This window comes from Quercus lobata, chromosome 9, assembly GCF_001633185.2.
Source record: "Quercus lobata isolate SW786 chromosome 9, ValleyOak3.0 Primary Assembly, whole genome shotgun sequence".
NCBI lineage: Eukaryota > Viridiplantae > Streptophyta > Magnoliopsida > Fagales > Fagaceae > Quercus > Quercus lobata.
In genome coordinates this window covers 24,355,087-24,363,415 of record NC_044912.1, presented here as the reverse complement: position 1 = coordinate 24,363,415, position 8,329 = coordinate 24,355,087, and the positions used below count along the sequence as shown (strand labels likewise).

General features: G+C 33.4%; 1 pseudogene; it reads left to right on the top strand.

The window, feature by feature from the left end:
* The first annotated feature begins 1,556 nt into the window (after positions 1-1,556).
* On the top strand, positions 1,557-3,893 carry LOC115961446 (annotated as a pseudogene).
* Positions 3,894-8,329: the final 4,436 nt, after the last annotated feature.

Here is an 8,329-nt window from a genome sequence, read left to right as displayed (position 1 = left end):
CTATCGAGAAGCTGTCGAGATGGGCAAAAACAGTTTTTCAAAGAAGAGAAAAACATAGAAATGAATGCAAGCAAGCATGCTACCCAACCAAAGATCCAAACAACATTTTAAGCTTTCAAAATCACCTATCAACAAGAAAAATGTCAAGCATTTAGATCCAAAACACACACACACACACATACTAAAAAAGTCTAACTAATTTTATATTTCAAAAACAAGTCAAGATAGTTTAATGAGTATATATTAACACATGTATTCCTTGTGATGGCCAAATCACATTTTACCTGCACATGTATCAAAAGTAGCAAAGAATTTTACGTGTTGTGTGTGAAAACATCGCAAGATTGCATGAGTGTTTACATGTTATGATGATTTGAGATATGAAAAAAATCAATTTAACTCACACACAGTCATAACTCCTTGATGTAGGGTCAATATATACAACCTTAACGGCCACTGATTTTACCATCCATTCGCTTCAGCTATTCAATCTGCAGAGTTTTTTTTTTTTTTTTTTTTTTTTTGAGAAGAAATTTGCAGAGTTGATTACTTTGAGACTCAATGGGCCTGTTTGTTAACTAAGTTTGAGTAAGGTATTTTAAGTGTTTTTGATATACGTGTAGGTGAAAAAGTGTGTGAAAAAATGTGTTGAAATGTGTGTAAGTGTGTTTGAAATGTGTAAAATGTGTGTTGAGTAGGGTTACGAAACAGGCCCAATATCTAAACCCATTTAATTCAAGGAAACGCCAATATTTTTTTATATTATCATTATTATTAGCTTTATTAGAGCATCTCCAATTGGTTTTGCCATCCTATCATATTTTACCATCCTAAAAAGTTACTTAATCAATTATACCATACCATTTTACAATACACCAAACATCCCAAAATTCTATTATTTTTTTAATCTTTCTTTATTATTTATTTCCAACATCCTGCCAAAACCACCAAAAACCACATCCTGCAAATCAGAACCACCAACCAAAAAAAAAAAAAAAAACCACATCCAGTGGGTAGCAACCAACCCTAGCAACCTGCAACCAAACCCAGCAAAGAAGAGTCTCTGCCACCAACCCCAGCAACCTGCAACTAGCCACTGCCAGCCACCACCCCCGGTGGCAAAAAAACCCACAAAACCTCAACCACCGTGAACCTTCTATGACCCATTCCAAACGCACCTGAGACCCACGACCACACCCATCTGCAACCCATGAAACCCACGGCCACACCACCTGAGACCCACCCACCATACCAAAACCCAGCAAGCCACAGATCACAAAACTAACAATCCGATCTCACCTCACAAATCATAAAAGTGGCAACCCAAACCCCATGAATCCGATCTCACCTCCAATGCCCACGAATCCGATCTCCACGCCGATGCCCATGAATGCCAAATGTACCTTACATTTGGCATATAGTAGGTCCACTGCTGATGCTCTTAGCCTATTTGGACAGTATTCTCTTTAATATACTCTCTCAAGTCTCAACCCTCCGATTCTCCAAAAAAAAAAAAGTCTCAACCCTCTTATCTCACTCTTCTGTCTCCGACTCTCATGGCTTCCATACCAGTTCTGCCCTTACTGTTGGTTTTCCTACTTCCTGTTCATGCAAACACTCAACGAAACCAGTCTAATTCCGATATAATACTTTTAGGTTCTTCACTTTCTCCCAATGCAAACCGTACTTCTTGGCTCTCACCTTCTGGTCTTTTTGCATTTGGTTTCTTTCCACAGGATGATTGGTTTGCTATCGGAATATGGCTGGTTAATCAAAGTGAGAAGACAATCACCTGGACTGCAAATCGAGATGACCCACCTGTCTCCTCCAATGCTACACTGGACTTAACTATAGATGGTAAGCTGCTGCTTCGAACTGGGAAAGGCAGTGAAAAATCCGTTGCCAATGTGTCTGACCCTGCGACTTCAGCTGCTATGCTTGATTCTGGTAATTTTGTGCTCTACGGGAAACAATCCCATGTTATCTGGGATAGCTTTGACGTTCCAACTGACACCATATTAGGAGGTCAGAATCTCTCTAGTGGCAATAACTTGGTTTCAAGTGTCTCTATATCAAACCACTCAGGTGGACATTATACACTCAATATGCAGACTGATGGAAACCTCGTTGCCTACCCCGTACACAACACGAACGGCGCGATTGATTCATATTGGTCAACTGCTACTTTTGGTGATGTACAGCTCATTCTCACTCGTTCAGGCCATCTATTCATCTACGGTATTGAGTTGGGAGTACACAATTTGACAAATAGCTCATATGCTAAAAAGAATGGAACTACTATCCACCGTGCAACACTTGATGCAGATGGGATCTTCAGATTGTATTTACACCACTTTAAGAGCGATAATACCTCAAGTATGTTGGTGGAGTGGTCGGCTCTGCAGAATCAATGTGAAGTCAACGGTTTCTGTGGACTAAACAGTTACTGCTCAGTCATGGGCAGGAAAGCTGACTGTTACTGTTATCTTGGATTTGATTTCATCAACACCAGCAACAAGTTCCTTGGCTGCTACCAGAACTTCAGTGAAGAAGATTGCGGACGCAGTAATGATACTGTGGTACAATACCATGTCACTTCTTTACAGAATATGTCGTGGAGGGATAGCCCGTATTCAGTTTTTTCAACGACAGAGGAAGATTGCATCAAGTCTTGCCAGGAAGATTGCTATTGTGGAGCAGTATCGTATATGGGTGATGATTGCAGCAAATATAAGCTTCCTCTTAGATATGGTAGTATAGATTCAGCAAAATCAAATACAGCTTTCTTCAAGGGGAACCGTTCCATTGAAGTCCGGGAAGTCTCTATTGGAAGCAAAAGAAGTCCAATTTCGATTATTTCTGTAAGTTTGGGTTCAGTTTCATGCTTGTGTATCGTTTTGGCAACCTCTAGTTTCTTGGTTTACAGATACAAATTGGACGGGTACAGAAAACTGTCAGAAAACTTGAACTTGGAATTAGCTTAAGAGTTTACTCTGCGGTTATTTTCTTACAACGAGCTTGAGAGTGCTACAGATGGCTTTAAGGAAGAGTTAGGTAAGGGCTCATTTGGAGCAATTTATAAAGGGACTATATCCAAGGGTGGCAAAACTATTGCTGTTAAGAGACTTGAGAAAGCTGTGGAAGAAGGGGAACGAGAATTTCGGGCTGAAATTACTGCAATTGCACGAACTCATCATAAAAACTTGGTTCAAGTACTTGGTTTTTGTACTGAGGGATCTCGGAAGCTTCTAGTTTACGAGTACATGAACAATGGCTCTCTTGCAGATCTTATCTTTAAAGCTGAGAGACGCCCAATTTGGAAAGAAAGAATAAGGATTGCACTAGATGTGGCCAGAGGGCTTCTGTATCTACATGAAGAGAGCGAAATCCGTATCATCCACTGCAACATAAAGCCTCAAAACATACTCATGGATGATAATTGGACGGCAAAGATTTCTGATTTTGGGTTTGCAAAACTCCTAATTCTAAATCAATCAAGAGCCACTATGGGCGCAGAAGGGACAAGTGCATATTTAGCGCCTGAATGGGAAAATAATTCCTTGATAATATCATTAAAAGCTGATATATACAGCTTTGGGGTTATGCTTTTGGAGATTGTATGTTGTAGAAAAAGTATAGAAGTAAATGTTTCAACTGCAGATGAGATAATTCTTTCTAATTGGGTATATAACTGCTTTGCTGTTGGAGAGTTGGAAAAACTTGTGGAAGATGAAAATGTAGATTTCCAGCAATTGGAAAGAACAGTGAAGGTGGGCTTATGGTGTGTTCAAGAAGATCCAGCTTTGCGCCCTTCAATGAAGAATGTAATCCTGATGTTGGAGGGGACAGTAGATATTCCAGTTCCCCCATCACCAGTTCTTGCTGTTTCATAACATGTATACTCTATTTGATGTATGCTAGGAGACGTATTCGTGTTTACGTATACGTAATACATACATTTAGTAGTAATGCATACTCTAGTTTGTTTTTATGACCGTCTGTTTTGGTTATGGAACCAAAATTGTTGTATAAAGGAGAGATATTCTATAGCTTCTTAATTGGGTCGGCCATATTTTTGTATTTTGTGTGCTTTTGTATCTTTCTTTTGCCTCATGATGAAATAAATTGTATTTCATGTTTGGTTGTTTCATTCTGGTCGAGCTTATTTGACTTTTGTTAATTGTCTTTTAGTTGAAAATGGATTTATGTATGGTTTTACTTGGAAATATTGAATCTTTAAAACGCGAGTAATTCTTGTCTAAAATTTTTCTTTAGTATCCATACAGACAATTAGTGAAGAAATTTGTTCATTTTTGGAGAACAAGATACTTTCTATTTCAATTTAAATAGAAAGAGTCTATTTCATCTTTATGATTTTATTTTTCGGAATGGAGGATAGACTATGTTAAGGACATTTTTATGTAATTGGCTAATCCTTTGACAAAACGAACTTTATTTGTAATTGGATAGATCTAGGATGGATTTAGTACTTTAAGAAACAAGTGTTTAAGTTTAGTATTGAAGCCATGCAAGTATGACCAAGATACAAGTGAAGAAGTGCTATTCATTAAAACTCGACAGATATCTCGACAGAATCCTTTTTATTGAGGTTTAATGTTGAAGCTCGACAGAAGCTGTATCTGTCGAGAATTACGAAATTTGAATTTTCAAATCTGATTTCACGCATATCCTTTAGTATTTGTGTAGGGTTTCTTTTCTCACAACCCTAGACATATATAAGGATTATTTTAAGGGCCGTCGCACTAGATGCAACTTGATGCAAAGTCATTGTGTACACAAATTGTGACCAGAGACAGAATTTGCCCTAGTTTATCATATTCTCTTTAGAAGCTATTGCGTCTTTGCGCCAAGGCTTTTGTGACCAAGAAACTTCCTGATCTTCATTGTTAGATGAATTGAAGAACTTTGTAGCCAACATCTTTCTCAAGTTGGTGTGTTAGTCACGTACTGGAATCTGTGCTTCATTGGTTAGTCACGTACTGGGATTCGTGCATTGAATGGAGAGATTACCGCTACATCACAAGTTCAATTAGGTATTGGGATAAGGGTTCAATTGTAAGTTGGTATTAGGTACTGAAATTCCTTTTACTTGTAACCGCTTATTTTGATAATTATGGATTTTCGGGAGTGGTGACCTTAAATTCACCCGGTGGGGTTTTGCCTTAGTGGTTTTCCCCATTCGTAAACAAATCATTTGTGTCAAATTTATTTTCCACTGCATTTAACTTAATTGGTGATTTGTTTGTTTTACCATGCTTATTGCATATAATTGAATCTAATTAATTCACTTGGATAATTAACTGATTAATTTACCAAATGGGTCAATACATTTTTAGCCTATCAGACGATATACCATGTAATGAGCCCATTTTAAAGATTAAATTAGTCACAGACTCACGCAATGCGTGAAAATATTATTAATGATCATTTTATACTTAACTTATTGTAAAGTAAAAAATTTATAATAATAATTCATTAAAGATCATTTTGTGAATCTCGAAAAGAAAATTCTTACCAAATAAGTTAATAAACTACCATTACTAAAAAAAAAATGACCAAAGATATATAATGTAACTTATTAAATTATTCAAACAAAATTTTGTCAATAAATCATTTAAATCAGTTATCAAATATATGACATACCCTAGAATCTTCATAATTAAATAGTGTACAGTAAACATGGTTTTACAAAAACTGTGAATTTAAATTGAAATACAAAGATTAATAATAATAAATAAGTAGAAAAATGAAAAGAAGACAAATCTTTGAGTAAATTTTTGTGTGGTTGAATTTACTTTTATACTTGTGGACTCCATATTATGGTATGTTGATCTATTCATATATATCTACATGAGTAAGAATGTAACTATTATTTAAATGATTATTATTTTTTATTGATACTAAGTAATAAAAAAAATTAAAACCTAATTTTTTTTCTAATATAATGGAGGAGAAGACAATTGATTGTAATTTATGGTAATTAAAACAATGGAGAGCATACTCATATAGTCATACGTTTGTATTACCTAAGCAAACAAATGGTCAATCTTTTAATATTTGATGACTTCTATATTCAGTGAACCATTTTAGATAGGACTTTGATTATTATTATTATTATTATTAGAAGAGTCACAAAATTTTTAGATAGTTTATTCTATTTTGGCTAAGATGATGTGGATAATAAAAATAAAGATTATTTGTAATATAAGTATATTATATGTCTTGTCATTTTTGGTGTAATGCATCCCAATATGAAGTATATGTTATGCAAATCTTTAATCTTTATTTCAAATTCAAACATCTAGGTGGAAAAAATAAAATAAAAATAAAAACAAACAAAACCAACTACTACTAGAACAAATTAATGGAGAAAAGGATAATGAATCAAAATTATTGTTGCCTAATATTCTTTTTACTATTTTCATTGCTACAATAAATCTAATGAAACATACCTTAGGAATTTTTCATTGCGTTGAAAATCCATTTATGAATGAACTTTACTAACATAATAGTACTATTCTTCAACATTCATTCTTCCTATATCTTCTTCTACATGAACATGAACATGGACATCTTTGTATTTTCTTTAATCATTCTTATAGTCATTTTATCAAACACGTGGAAACATAGAATTGCAAATATTAGGGTTACATTTAGCATCGAAATAGAGAGCAAACCATTTCGCTTGGCAACAATTCATTGTAAAAGAGTCATAAAAAAATAAATAAATAAAAAACACATAAGACTCCAATATATAAAACACACTTGACATACTATATGGTTTAAAGGGACAAAGTGATATATTTGCTCAAGAATATAGGACTGTTGCTTTAAAATGAGCTCTTTTTTGGCAGGAGCTAAATCCAAAACCATTCATCTTCTAGTTAAGAGAGATAGAGGATGCTTAACGATTTATACATTAGGCATTAAAGAGCTTACATGAGAAGTTGAAAATAATGGAGAGTCAAGGGTGTTATGGAAGTTGAAGTGAAAATTGTGGAATCGTTAAAAGACTAATAGAAAAAAAATGGAAATAAAATAATTTAGTTTATTAATAAAAAGATAATAATGACATGACTGCTAATATTGCTCAACGGGAGCGTAGCAACAATATATATTACGCTTCATATATATATATGAGAAAACTTTTGTCACAATTTTGATATAATCAAAGTTGTGACCTCATGCGAGAGAGCATGAGGTTCTGCCATGTGACACTTTCTTTGAAAAGATAATCTATATCTATATATTACTAAAAGCTGAAGCGTAGCATTTATTGTTGTTATGCTCCTATTAAGCCACATCAGCAGTCACATCATTTATTTATTTTTTATATTTTCTTTTCTCTATTTAAAATTTTCTTCCCACTATTTTCAAAAAAAAAAAAAAAAAAAAAAAACTCTTTTTCTCCCTATTAGTTCACATATCTACTGTTACACTTCTTCCAACCTTTCTCTTTCTTTTTTGCCTCTTTATCTCCCCACTACTTTACCATTATACTTCTTTTCTCTTTTTATATTTTGACTCTTCTTTTACCCATTTTATTTTGTATAAATTTGATATCATTTTTCCATTCAATCCATATTTTTCCCACACAAAACTGTGAGTACTCTCTCTCTCTCTCTCTCTCTCTCTCTCTCTCTTTATGAATTTTTGTTCTTTCTTATAACTCTAATTAAGGTTGATGGTTTTTTTTTTCTAATATGTGTTTTGGAATTGTGTTTTTATTAACATCCCATTAGAAAGTCTTTTCTTTCCCTTTTATAGCTTTGGTTGAATTTTAGTTTGGGTTAATACTTAGTTTTTTTTTGGAAACAGGAATTTGAATGTGCCTACCAATTTTTTGATTAATAAATTATTATAAATTCTATTATTTATTCCTTTAGTTTCATTTTAATTTTGACTAAGATAACATTGTAATTTTGTAATGAGTTTTGATTATTATGATAATTTCCTTATTTCTTAAGAAATGAGAAATTTGAATAATAAATTTGAAACTTATAAAGTTTAGTTGTATATTAAGTAAATATAATACACTACAATAGAAGTTAAAAGAATATGGTTCACCTTAAAAAAATATTAATCAAACATAATAATAATAATAATAATAATAATAATAAAAATGATATATTTATAGGGATAAAAAGATTAAAAAAAATACTTGTAGAAATCTTTTTCCATAAAAGGACAATACTTGAAGTAATGGTTACTTTTTATATATTACACCTCATTACATAATATTTATATTTTCACGCATCGCATCGGTCTGCGACTAGTTGAAATAATCTTTAAAGCTAGAAGATAAGGA